This window comes from Adiantum capillus-veneris, chromosome 16, assembly GCF_014529385.1.
Source record: "Adiantum capillus-veneris isolate H3 chromosome 16, ASM1452938v2, whole genome shotgun sequence".
NCBI classification, from domain to species: domain Eukaryota; kingdom Viridiplantae; phylum Streptophyta; class Polypodiopsida; order Polypodiales; family Pteridaceae; genus Adiantum; species Adiantum capillus-veneris.
Window position 1 is genome coordinate 112,639,562 of NC_140946.1, and position 14,395 is coordinate 112,653,956.

The window sequence follows — 14,395 nt, forward strand, 5'->3', positions numbered from 1 at the left end:
TGTCAATGATGAAGAGATGAGGGAGGTGGCATTTGACTTGGCAGCAAGTCAACTCCTACTACGATGGCTTGTTATAAGTAAAAACATTTAAAGGCTTGAGAAGAGGTTCAAAACCGACATGTATTCTATCCAAGTACTTTGTTATGGTGGTTTTGAAAGTTGGGTTGTCTTGTTGGTGGTTTTAGTTTCTAGTGTACCCAAGGCTTCATTTCCTCTAGTACTACTTGGTAGGTTGTAGCATTGCTTGATAGACAACTTTGCTAGTTTTGAGAGTTTTGGTACCTAGTTTTGAAAGTTTTATTAGTTTTCGTAGTTCTAAAGTGTGGAAATTTTGAACCTTTTGGTAGTTTTTTTACTTCCATGTTTAATTGCATCTATGAGATATGCCATACTTAAGCAAAATAATTTGATAACAAACTCTAGTTGGGGTAGTTTTGGTATAGTTTGGGTACCATTTGGTTTATGGTGTGTATTGCTTCTTCCACTTCTTTTTTAATTGATTGGCAAGTGTAGAACTTGAGAATTTAGGTTGTTAATATGTTTAATCCTGTCTCATTTTTCTTGATAGAAAGATATGACTAGCTTGTGTTTGAGTGTAAGGCTAGATCTACTTTGGTTTTATCAACAAGGTCATTGCAAATGTGAAGAGTGGAAAGAGCTTCACCTGGGCCTCATATTATGGATGTTGAGAATAGCATTCATTTCTTTGGGTTATGTGTCGCTTATGGGATGTTGTTGGTAGCTTCGTGATTTCCTACCAATATGAGAATCATCCTCTATGCTTCATTGTTAGTTGCTTTATGCTAAATCTAGTTGTAGCACTAAAGTCCTTGTGGAGGCAAAGGTCAATATCACTTGGCACTCTAATTTGAAGAGTATGTGGGAAATGTTTTGAATGAAATTTATCCTTTGTTTGGATTGTATCACCTTATCAAAACATGTGTTTTCTTTCCAAGTATGTGCTCAAGAAAATGTTCCTGAGCCTATCAAAAGTGGGAAGTAGGTTGAAGGAGGGCCAAGGTCCTACCAAGTCAACTACTAGTTGTATGTTTGAGCATAATGATGTTGCCAAGAAAGTTGAACATTTATTATGGGACTTGAAGAATAGTGATATGGAAGGCCAAGGGTGTGCAAAAGGGCTTGATATTTTGACCACAACCATGGACAATTAGAGAGGGACTTGAGCTCTATTGTTTCTCTTGATAGAAAGAGATGACTAGCTTGAGGTTGAGTACAAGTCTAGATCTACTTTGGTTCTATTAGCAAGGTCATTACAAATGTGAAGAGTGGGAAAAGATTCACCTAGGCCTCATATTATGGATGTTGCGAATACCATCCATGTCTTTGTGTTATGTGTTACTTGGGGGATGTTTTTGGTAGCTTCATGATTTCCTACCAATATGAGCATCATCCTCTATGCTTTATTGTTAGTAGATCTTTGTGCTAAACCTAGCTGTAACACTTAAGTCCTTGTGGAGGCAGATGTCTGGATCACTTGCCACTTTAATTTCAAGAGTATATGGGCAATGTTTTCAATAAATTTATCTTTTGTTTGGATTGTATAGGAGGGCCAAGGTCCTACCAAGTCAGCTGTTAGTTATATGTTTCAACAGAGTGATGTTTCCAAGAAAGTAGAATATTTCATATGGGACTTGAAGAATAATAATATAGAAGGCCAAGGGTGTGAGAAAGGGCTGGAGAGTTTGACCACAACCATGGACAATTAGAGAGGGATTAATGTGGAGGGGAGGCCATATGTATCACGTGGAACATAGCTAGAAGAGAGAGTCCCTGAGACCATACACTTGGGTGAAGACGTGATGCATGTTGGTGACAATTTTGAGGTAAACAGTGTTGATGCTAAGACTATTGATGATGTGCTACCAACTATTGATGAGGCCAAGTTTTTTGATGAGGTGATGCCAACTATTGACGAGGCTAAGACTGTTGTTGAAGAGATGCAACTCATGATGAGGCCAAGCTTGTTGATGAAACATTGCTAATTGTTGACGAGGCCAAGATTTCTCGTGCTAAGGCTACAACTAATTTTGTCGATATCAAGTGGCATATGTAGAGGATATAAAGGAGGAGGACGATGATAAAAAGCATTTATCTTGCAACAAAGGCTATCAAGAAGGGGAGGTAATGCCAAGTGGGGGGAGCATAGGAGATGACAAGAAAGGGAAAGAGAGGGAGGACGATGCAAAGCACTATCTAAAACCAAATTGGCAAGAAGGGGGCAGGTAATGCCAAGAAGAGAGAGCATAAAAGATGCCAAGAAGGGGAAAGATGATGCCGAATAGGGGTCAACACAACATGTTTCCAAGGATGGGGTGGTTGATACCAAACGCAAGAAAAAAACTAATGAGACCAAAGCGTAGAGGGAGGTACTATTGTAGGGTATATGGATTCTACCATGTGCAAACATGTTGGTGGCAAACAACTCAACCTCTCTATTGGAGCTTTTCTGTGTGAAAAGAAAGAAGCACCCTACGGGTGATGGTTTTAATGTGAGGTCCCCACCCCGCCGTCTCAAACGACGGATCTGATGGTAAACTTGGTGGCCACTAGATCTATAGAGGAAGCAAACAAAGTGGTTTAGGGTTCATCTAGCGGACGATCTCTCATCACAAAGTGAGTTGAGTTCGAGCCTACTAGCAACGAGATCTAGCTCCACCTCGCAGGGGAAGCGTGATTAACCTATCTAGCGATCCTAAGACCCACCTTCCAAGAGGAGAGAAATCCCGAGTGCCTTTTTTCCCATGTTTTAGAGGCACATACACTTGAGACCTCGCCGATCTTGGGGCAATGAGTGTTACTAGAGTCGATTTATAACACTATGGGGACGGAGAGTTCCCGACCAATCAGGACCACCCTTCTCATAGGCATTGGCAACCTAAGCCAAGCCCCCACTTTCCACCCCCACACTCACACTTCTTTGTGTGTCCTAATTACTACCACAATGGTTGTTCAGCATATAAATTCCTTGATTAGGTTCCGATTCACAAGGTTCATTAAGATAGCCCTTCAACCAGTATTGCAAAGCGGCACCAAGACAGTAACTCTAGTAAAAATTTTACTAAAAACTTATTCATTAAAATTCCAATGTTTTGGAGGTACAACATCCCCCCTTTCGCGAGAGTTTACTTCTCCCATTGTCGCCTAGCTGCCCATACAACTAGGTATGTCCACCGCATAGAACGCACGACATGGACATTCCCACCGCATAGAATGCAAGACGTGGGTATTCACCGCAAAGAACACAAATCATGGATAGAGGCCCTAAGCTAGTAACTCTAGCTACTGCAAAATCATCGCGAGCCGCCCCCTATGATCAGTAGGGGGATCAGGACTAGTTTCACCATCGGAAATAGAAATGAACATGCCGAGCTAAATTTTCCCTAGCAGACATTCTTTCCTATCTCAAACAGTATATCCAACAACCATTCTTTCCTACTTAGAATTTAATATACATTTCAATTCAGATGCCGAGGTTTCCGTCGGATTTCTCCAACATGTTTAGGGATATGTTCTTTCCTAACTTATCGTATGCAATGTTAGATTAAACAAAATTGAATAAAAATGTGACCTACCTCCTCTATTTCCTCGTCATTGACCCGTGAGATGGTCGGTGCTTGGTCGTCCATGGGAGCTTTTCCTTTCCCATTCACGTTGCTTGCATTAGGAGAAATATGAACCTTGCATGGGCCTTGTAAGGAATCCTAATTTTTAGAAATTAAGGCTAATGTTGTGTGGGGTTTAGGGGGCAAGGGCATTGAAGAAGGTAGTTTTGAGTAGTCTTTTCTATCCTTTTTTTAAGACAAATGTAGGATGTGGACCTAAAGGGTTACTTTCTCTCTCTAGCTTTTTTTAAAGTGAAGGAAGCATAGGGGTGTGTCCACATAAGCAAAAACGTGGGTCACAAAGAGACAAAATTTGACTTTTTAAAAAAAAATTCAATTTTACTTGTTTTTTACTTAAAACTCCTTCTCAACATATATACATATCCAAAAATCATTTTTTGACCCATTTTTTAACCCACAAGCTTAGAAAGTCCATTTTTTCAAAACTCTTTTCTCCCAAAAAGTAATAAACATTTTGTTCTCTCCTCCTCCTCCCTCCTCTCTCTCTCCCTCCCTGCCCCTACCTTCCTCCTCCTCCCCAATCTCTCCCTCCCCCCCCTCCCTCCTTTTTCCTCAACCTCTTCCTCACGCAACAACTTCCTTGGTGCTCACGGACATCACAAATGGTTTGCTTCCACCACCACGTACTCCGCACACCAAAAGCATACATATTCGCTTACCCACGGCATTTGCACTGAAGACCACTAGTGAAGGTGATCAAAGGTCATCACAGGAACGTCGCATCGCTTGTGAGACCAATGTTGACATTTGGGTGGATGGCCATTTGTACCCTGACGATCCTATAAGCCGCTTCCATCCACCGTTTAATAGCCTTTCCACATTTCTTCAATTTCTTGGGAGGGGAGAAGAAGGCTTGTTAGGCTATTACAAGCGGTTGTGTATGGGTGCACGTGCTTCTTTGCATATGTGGATGCACGAATGTCAAGCTCTTCACCTCAAGATGACGGCATTACAAGAGAGTGTTGCCTCTTCGGAGAGGGTAGTTAAAACTCTTGAACAACAAATGCAAGAAAAGGAGTCCTACATCCAGAAGCTTACCAAAACCATCACATACTTGAAAGAAACACCCCTTGGTGCAAGGGAACGCAAACGCACGTATTCATCCATTGAAACTCTTGCACATTCAGGAGGAGCATGCAAACGAGGAGTTATAGCCACAAGGTGATTTGGTCTTTACTTGCATGATGCATTCTTACTTCACACTATTTTCTAACATTTATGTTTATTTGTTGCTAGAAACTTCATCCAGGAGGCATGCGGTGGAACAAGCCAAGATGATCGAGTCAACCTTCTCACTAGTTGTCTCAATATCCAGGACGTGATTTCTATCTTACAATCACCTGGAGGTAAGCACATCAAGGATGCAGTCACCAAGGACCTTATGCGTAAATTGAAAAATGTGGTTAGTGATGATGACGTTCAACAAGCTTGTGATGAGGCTGGAATCAACACCAAAGCCTATCAGGCTATTTTCCAACTCCTAAAGGATGCCCTCAAAGAACATGGCATTGTGGAAAACCTATTTTCCGTTCCTCACAAGGTCAAGCTCACAGAGAAGGCCACAAACGAAGATGTGTTCTCCCGCATTGGGACATACCTACACATTGAGGACACAATGCCAACTTCCCTTTATGCTTCATGCGCAACAAAGACAAGGGGAAAAGGTAAGAAACAATCCATAAGACCTTCGGAGAAGGGCTTTCCTTACACAATGTGGAACAATATTTTCGTGGATCTTAGAAGGCTTCAAGAAGCCATGCTTAGATTTTACGAGTTACCTGAAGAAGGTGACACACTTTACTTTTTTCTTTGGTATTATTCTTATCATAGACTCTGAAGTTTAAGGTCTTAGCACTATTTATTTTGTAGTGCTTGGCACAAAAGTCACTTTTGTGCTGAAACTCGATGAGAGTCAAATAGTGAAAGGCCGAAGGTTAGAGAGGCTAAATGTCACTCTAATGAACGAGGCCCTTCTGCAAACCAAGCGAAGGGATTCAGTCGAGCCATCTCCCACCCCATCTTTTAGCATGCAATCAAAGAAAGACATTTGGTGGTTCGGTGTTATTGAGGTGCCCAAAGAGACCAATGGAGTACTTTCATGGATTTTTGAGAGAACTCCATGGATCACAGAAGTAATACACTCCCAAATTGCAGGTCAGAAGTTGGAGATTGAGGGTTTTGGTAGTTATGACGTGGAGTGGCACTTAGGTGGGGATTTGAAGACCATAAAGTGTTTTCTTGGTTGCAAACAAGGGGCTTCTTCTCTCATGCCTTGTCCATTTTGCACTCGAGGGTACAAACCTAATGGACAAAAATCACATAAGAGCACTGCAAAGGCCGGTTCCATGCTTCCATGGCAAGGGCATGGAGAACAAGGGTTAGATTGTCGTGATGTCGGAGATGAAGGTAGAGAATGGGAAGCGTCTATTCTGAGATGTCCCATGCTCAATGCCCCAGACCGTGATCAAAAGGACCACGCTTGAAATCCAATCTTTCGATGTCCTCTATCGAATGTACATTTTTGTACATTACACGCATTCATGCGCATTTTTGATAGGCTATTGAAGCTCCACATTGACTATGCTTTCACAATGAAACCGTTGGAAAAGTCCCAAGAAACGATTGAAAGAGTGGAGGTACTCTTGAATTCCATTGGCTGTCACGATGGAAATTTGTCTATCGTTGCTGCAAAGAACACAGGGGAGGCCCATGAAATTGCTCAACAAGTGTCAATGAGTGGACAAAAAGCTAGACACTTTTTGAAGAAAGTTTCCCAAGGAAAGCCAAGTCAATATGATGCTCAAAACAGCTCCAACCAGCAGGCAGGTAACCTTTGGGAGCTTTGGAAGGAGTTATGCAAAGCTACTACCGACAATGATTCAAATGGCGAGCTTGCAAACCAGCGCAAGCAAGTTTGGGCACATTTTGATAAAATGGTCAAGCTTATGGGCCTTAACAACACAACAGAAGAACAACGCCAATCATTTCAAGAAGCTTTGGCGGATTTTACCAAGGTCTTCACCCTTTCTTGGGGTGAAAATAACATCACACATAACATGGTAAGTCATTTTACATGGTATATTCATTAGAAGGGATTTGTTTTTATTTAATAATGTGGATCCTTTTACTCATGTGAACAACATATCTTGTTTGCGCATGGTGCATTTTTTATGCACAAGTATGGATCGCTTGAAATTTTTAGCACTCAAGGCATGGAGAAGTCCCATTATCGAGCAAGGGGAGTGTACTTCAAAAATACTCGACATGGTGGTGGAATGGTGCAATCCAATTATTTTGAGGAGATGTTCAATTGGTTTTTTTGCACAACATTTGCTCGTAAGCTCACAATGGAGCGTGCACGACAATCCAAGATTGCTATTGAAGTGCGGAAATGGAGTCGTCAAGAGCATAGCAACAAGTGGCAAATGTCGCAAGGTCCCACCAAGCTTGCTGCATGGCGGCGATGCAAAGTGCGACAAGGATCAAAGTGGATACTGCGCGAGTCACTAAACGTGAACGCAGGGTCCAACTCTTAGCGACATGTTTATTTAAAAAATAATACTTAAAAAAAAAAAATTAGTGTGAACAGGGCCCTTTTTAAATGGGCCCTTATAAATATTGCATGCTCTCATAAACCACTCATTTCTTAAGAACAGGTGAGCTCTTACCAACGAAATGGCGCGCACCAAAAAAACCGCGAAAGAGCATCCGCTTGCCAACAAAAACACCCTCCAAGGATGTGAGAAGCCGTCATGGCTTAAAGGCACAAGAAAACGGCCACGAACGCCTGGCCGGCGTTCCAGGAACTCATCTGGTAGTGGGCATGGTGGTAGGGCACGAGAGTCATCGATGACTGTTGAATCTCCACCTCCTCAAGATATAACACCTAGAAGGAGAATGAAGCAACGTGCCTAGCGCTGGAGAGAAGAAGAGGGCCAACAAAAAACAAAGTCCACTAGGGAGCAGCCGTCGTGCCACCAATCACAAGCAGGACCATCCAGGACTCGGGTGGTCCATACAGACACTGAATCAGAGAGTGAGCCACCATGGCTGCGAGATAAAATACCGCGCACACACCGGGTGGCCGTTGGGGGGAAGACATTGCCTCAAGGCCAGGGATCTCTCCCCACATGACAAGATCGGCAGCCAAGGGAAGAGGAAGAATCAGAAGAGGCTGCAGAACCAGCCCCTAAGCATGTAAACATGCGCAAGTCTAAGTTTTTCAAGAAGCCTAAACGCTGCCCGCTAGCAAATGTGCAAGTGCCCCCAAGACAACCGCAGCGGCACCGAAAAATAGCAAGGGCATTTGCAGAAATCCGCCACTACCAGAAGACGATGGAGCTTTTGATTCGACGCGCCCCCTTTGCTCGCACTGTGAAGGAGGTGCTTCAAAGCTATGGAAATCAGTATAGAATGCAAGCAATAGCGCTAGAGGCTATTCAAGAAGCTGCAGAGGCCCACATCATTTCGGTGTTGGAAGATACCAACCTATGCGCCATACATGCAAAGCGAGTGACAATACAGCCAAAAGATATGCAGCTTGCACGTCGATTGCGATGAGACTTCGAGCATTAGCCGAAGTTACCCCTCTTTTTGTATTGCACACCCTTATCTTTGTAATGATTTGACTTTCCAATGACAATATGATCAACAGTTGTGTCTACTGTGTCTATTATCTTTGTAATAAAATGACTTTGTAATTTCAAGTTCTGTATGTAATTTCAATCAATTTCAGTAAATTTGTGCTTTTTAAGTACCCTTGGGGGTAGATAAGCCTACAAGGGGCAAAAAAAAGCCTGGCCACAAGGGTGCGCAAATGGCCCATCCATCAGTTTTGGATGGGCCATTTGCGCGCCCTTGTGGCCAGGCGTTTTTTTGCCCCTTGTAGGCTTATCTACCCCCAAGGGTACTTAAAAAGCACAAATTTACTAAAACCTATTGGTTTTGCAACATTATTTTACATGGATCCTTGTGGACACCCTTTTTTGGCCATTTCAAGCTTTGAATTCCCTATAGGATATAAAAAAAAAACATATTGTGAAACCAAGTGTCTATGCAACATTAATTTGGATTTTTCAAATGTCCAATATAATTGGACTTTTTGGTGCAGGGGTGTACTAGGTAGAGCTAAAGCAGGTGATAGTGTGCTGGAAACTTCATTTCATAATTGATTTCACCTTTTCTAGTGTCCTTGAGTGTGAACATATGCTGGAATTGCCATAAAAAGGGTGCATCTAAATTAATGATGCAAAACCAATTCATTTCAATAAATTTGTGCTTTGTAAGTATCCTAGGGGGTAGATAAGCCTACCAGGGGCAAAATAAAGCCTGGCCACAAGGGCGCGCAAATGGCCCATCCAAAACTGATGGATGGGCCATTTGCGCGCCCTTGTGGCCAGGCTTTTTTTGGCCCTTGGTAGGCTTATCTACCCCCTAGGGAACATAAAATACCTAAATTTACTGAAATTGACTGAAATTACATACAGAACTTGAAATTACAAAGTCACCAATCAAAACAATTTTCATATCACCAATTGAACAATTTTCAAGATTGACAAATCACATTCAAAAGAATTTGCAAGATAGGGAGACAATTTCAAATATTTTTTATTACTTCCAAAACGGTGATTTTACATCATGTATCTGAGGAGTTCATAATTTTTTTGACCATTTCCTGGCGCCTATTTTGCACGTAAGGCAACTCCCCAGTCAAGAGGGACTGCGCTATGGCCTTTGGGTCAGTTGAGCCAATGGAAGCATGTATCCCTATCTGGGCAAGCACTTTACCACGAAAGCGAGTGCCAAACGTTGTGCATACAAGGGATCTACGCACTAGGAACACTTGATGCGCAGATTGAGCAATGGTGCTCAAACACAAAAACTTGCTCAAAGCTTTTAACGACCAAGTCATAAAATGGGCTTGGGGAGTAAATTCATTATGGATAATGGCCACATCGCTAGGGGGGAGTTGTCCTAGGTAATGCGCTTGAGGGAAGCTTGAGGTCCAAAGCCCGTCCACTTACCACCCGTCCTTGCAGAAAAATCATCAACCTCCACAACATCCTGTCATAAACCGATGAAGGTTGAGAAAAAAGACAATGAAGGATAAAATAGTAACATGAAAATTAGGATACAGTTTACCTCCTGCTCCTTGTCGTCCTCCTCCCTGTTGCCCTTTGCATCCAATTCAATGCTCCCATGCACCACAGATACGAGCTTTGGATCATCAGATCGGAGGTTGCATAATGGCATAGGCATCCTAGCAGCCTAAACCTTGGCTTGCGTGGCTTGGAATTCTTCATCAGCCACGTGCAACTGCTCTGCTGCAAGGACCTCCGCACATACAACTGCAATAGTGTCCGCAACAGAGTCCCCATCTAGCAAGATCTTGCTTTCTAGGGTATCTGGCGTATTGTCTAAGGGACATTTGGTGATGTTGCATAGCACGCTCAAGCATTCATCCATGCGCAGGCCAAATGCTTTCTCCAAATCATGCAGGAACACATACTCCTCCCTATCCACTAACACTGAGGAGAAGCGACTGATTTCTACCTTTGGGATAGCCACATCCGTTAGTGGTAGTGGCACTGGAGTGTCACTAGGGCCAGCCACAACTATGGATTTCTCAACCACTTCCTCAAGACCCCTAGGGTACTCGAGCCGGTGTGCCTTTCCTTCCGCTGCAGGGTTCATGGGGATAACCTGCTGCTCCTTGGTGTTCTTGATAAAGGACCCAACCTGAAGGTGTGGTAAGCGGAGCTCCTCCAAATCAGGTTCCTCGCTCACCAAGAAGATAAATGTTGTGAGCCGAGAAAGGTACTCCACCCCCAACTTGCGCTTCTTGAGCGCTGACACCCCTGGGGCTTGCTCGTCCAAGTAATGGCTTGCATCGGTTGCAATTTCTTGGAATCGTTGCAACCGCTTGGAGAATGGGCGATCACCTTTGTGTATATAGCGCAAAAGATCGCAAGGCACCCAGATCCCTACATGTGGGGGGATATATACAGAATATTTTATGATGTGCTCCTCCATGAACAAAAAAATCTCGGCAAATGCAACCATGTGAAGGGCAATTGTGGCATCAAGGTCAGGGAGACGAGTAAAAAAGGTGTGGAGGTCCAACTTCCCTTTGTATTTGGTGTCCTCGAGGAAGAGGATGAAGCGTGACAAAGGGGTGGATGTGGCTGCAGATGTAGAGGTTGTGGAAGCATCCATGTCTAGCCTGGGGTGTAGATAGAGAGTGGAGGAGATCAAGAGTTGCAAAAGTGAAAATAGTGAATGAGTTACGTGGCCCCCCTTTTATAATGGACCCTTTTTTTTAAGACATTAAAAAAAAGGCACTTTCACCAAAAAATGATTTTTCATCCCAATGCAAAAAATTATATTCAAAGGCATGATTTGCCGAAGCAAATCATGTTGATTACAGCGGGGATGAGTTTGAAAATTGCAAGAGTTACAAAGTTATAAGATTGATAGCATAGTTCCATCCATCCCCCAGTCCTCCTCGACCTTCAATTTGTCTTCCATTCTCTTCCCAATCTGCGGACATTCATTACAATAAGCATCCAATGATCGACAAACCATGATGTATTGAAAATGTGGTGGAAGGATTCTCACCTTGTGACCTTGTAAACGAAATTGTGCTTGTTGAAGGGCCTGAAAACCCATAATAACCAAATGTTCTCGAACATTACTGAGAGTCCAATGCTTGTTCACTTGGACTGCCTCCAAAGCATCGTTGGGCATCTTCACTGCAATGCCAAAGCTTGCAATAGCGCTGTCTACACTCTATAAGGGAGTCCACACTCCAAGCTTGCACATCCAACGATCATAGTGAAATCGTATGTATAAGGAGGTGCGGGATTTCAAATAGCGCAGTCCAATACCTGAAGCTCCAACCTTACAACGGTACCGGTCCCCGTTGTGCATACCCTCCACAAAATCCCAGTACTCTTCTAAAAGCCTTCCTAATTCCTCGTAATGCGCATCTTTACATACAAGCATTGTGGTAGTCTCCACAAATTCAAACTCTTAAAAAATGTGCACAAAACAATGAATAGGCAAACACCACCTCAAGCCCACAGACCTAGAAGCTTTAGAGTATTTCAAAGAGTTTTGGACATCCATTATCATCTTTTGCTTGAAAGATGCTACCGACCACAAATCTGGCACTGGCCACTCCATACTTAATAAGGAAGTTACTTTGATGGGTTCAAGCGTTCCAAACGCTTGTGTAGAAGTAGGGACAATATAGAAGTGAGAATAGAAGAAAATCCTTCTTTGAACCAGTTTGGTTGGGCAAAGATGTGGGAACATTATTGCTCCAATATCCGTATGTATAGCATTGAATGTGCCGGAGAGGCTATGTAGTGGATGCTCCTCCACCAACGTGGATGGAAATATGACTATAAACGCATGACAAATCTTAAGTATGAATCCATAATAACATTACAGTGTGATTTCACACCTAGCTTTGTATTCTCAAAACATGTACTTACAATGTGTTGGAAATCGAGGTGGTTGTTGCAAATGCATGGTTGACATTGAGAAAACATGTTGCACAATGGCTACGGTCCCCTTGTCTTTGCGGTTCTTGAAGCCAAGGAGCTTTCCTTTCCAATGAAGATCCAAGTTTGCACGATTCCGCACATGATGAGGGCCAATAGCAAATGGTTGCATGTATACCCAAGCACCTTTGGTGAACTCTTGTGGCACCCACTCATCGTCTACACCTCTAGTGTTGTGGCATGCAAGTGCTGTGACCTCATCCTTTGGCCGCCTTTGCGAAGTAGAGTTGGCCATGGTTGAACCAAGAAAACTAGGAGGAGGAGAAGGACCTTGCTTGTTGCTACAATGTAGGTGGGATAAAGTGATATGAGAAGGTGGTTAACCCTTGTGGCAATGGGAGGAGAAGGTGGATAACCCTTGCTTGGTGTGGCAATGGAAGGTGGTAGGGGAGGAGAGAGGAGCTTCCTTGCTGCAACAATGGAGATGGTGTAGAGAGAGAGTGTGTTGGAGTAGAGGATGAGTGTGATGGTTGCAACCAAGGAGGGGTTGGAAAAGGGGTTCTAGAGAGAGAAAATCACTTTTTGCCTAAGAACTACTTTTGGGGGAGCTCTGGATAGCAAAAAAAGATTTTTGAAATTTTTTTTAAAAAAATTGAATTTTAGGGTTTTTGGGTGCACGTTTTGACTTTTTCAGGTCAAAAAATACTTTTTTGACCATAAAATAGTTTTAGCACTAGAATGGTAACAGGACACTTTTATGTCCTTGGACACTTTTGTGTCCTGTTAAGTGACCATTTTTCTTGAATTATTTGAAGAGTATGAAAATGAATTTCTAGGTGCTATATATCTACAAAGTTTCCTTATGAGCTGAAAAAAACTTAGCATTTTTTTTGGAGTATCGATCTCACCATTAACCTTACTCGTGCACAACATTTTTTAACCTAAACTGTGTGAAAAAACGGGTCTTATTTTTGGCTTTTTTTCAATTTTTGGCAACTATACCACTCTAAACTTCATGTTTGTGAGGTTTAGATGGCTAGAGGTTAGGCCTTCATAGTTCTCAACATGTTTTGATGCTTGTAGGGAGAGCTAAGTGTTAAAATTGAAAGTTATGACCAATTTACAAGAATTGCATAATCTTGTTTTTTGGCCAAAATTAGCACTTTTATGATTTTTTTGGTGGCTTTCTTGATATCCGAATTCAATTTTGATTGTGTAAGTCTAATGTATAACATAAAGCTAATCTTCCTTGAGTTTTGGGGGACCTAATATGCTATATAGTATAGTATATGATGATGGTTGAGTTTTTTGATTGCTGAAGAATACGATACATTTTAGAGTAGCAAGTATAACTTTCTCAATATTGCTAGTTTCTTAGGCCAATTGTGTGTATTTTGTAGGTAGTAACCATATCTAATCATAGACTACAAACTTGGCTAGATATTGAGTAGTTTTTATGGGTTTCTAGAGGTCATAATGTTAAACCCAGTTTTTTCATGTTTGCTGTATTTAGCACTTTATCATTGCCCTCAAGGTTCCAATTGTAAGAGATCGATTATCCTTTTGACATGCTCCATGGCTCCTTTTGGATCCAAAGGCCCAAAGGGAACTAAGAAAACATGTATATAGTATCTGTATTGAGCGTGACTATAGAAACTTTGATGAGAGGTCTGCAGAATGGCCAAAATGAAACTTTTTTGTACTTATTTTATTTGCCCAAAAAAAAATTAGTGAGGTAAAAGCAACCATATGTTTTGGTCACCAACCCATTGAAGTTAACGGGGCATTTTATCTCATGTCCTACAAAAATTCCCACTCTTATTTATATGCAATCAACCATAAGAAATTGCTGGATTGGGCAAAATGCAATGGTCCATCAACTTTGGAGGCTTGTAGTGACCAAGGGATGAGAAAAATTATAAGTTATTGAACTATAAGCTCATGAAAGGATTTTTCAAAATGAGTGGATCTACTATGGTTTTGGAAATTTTTCCCAAAACCCTGAAAGGACACTTTTATGTCTTGTTAGGTTACCATTCTAGTGTTAATTAGGGGGGTTTTAAGAAGATGAAATTTGAGTTTTGAAAATTTTGAAAAATTTCAAATTTTTAGGATTTTTTCAAAATCGGATAAAAAAGGAGGGAAGTTGGAGGTTCCATATGGCCCACCCCCCCACCCCACCTTCTCACTAGGTAAGAGCCTATTTAAGAAGTGTAAGACTACTTTGTCCCTCTACATTTTTGA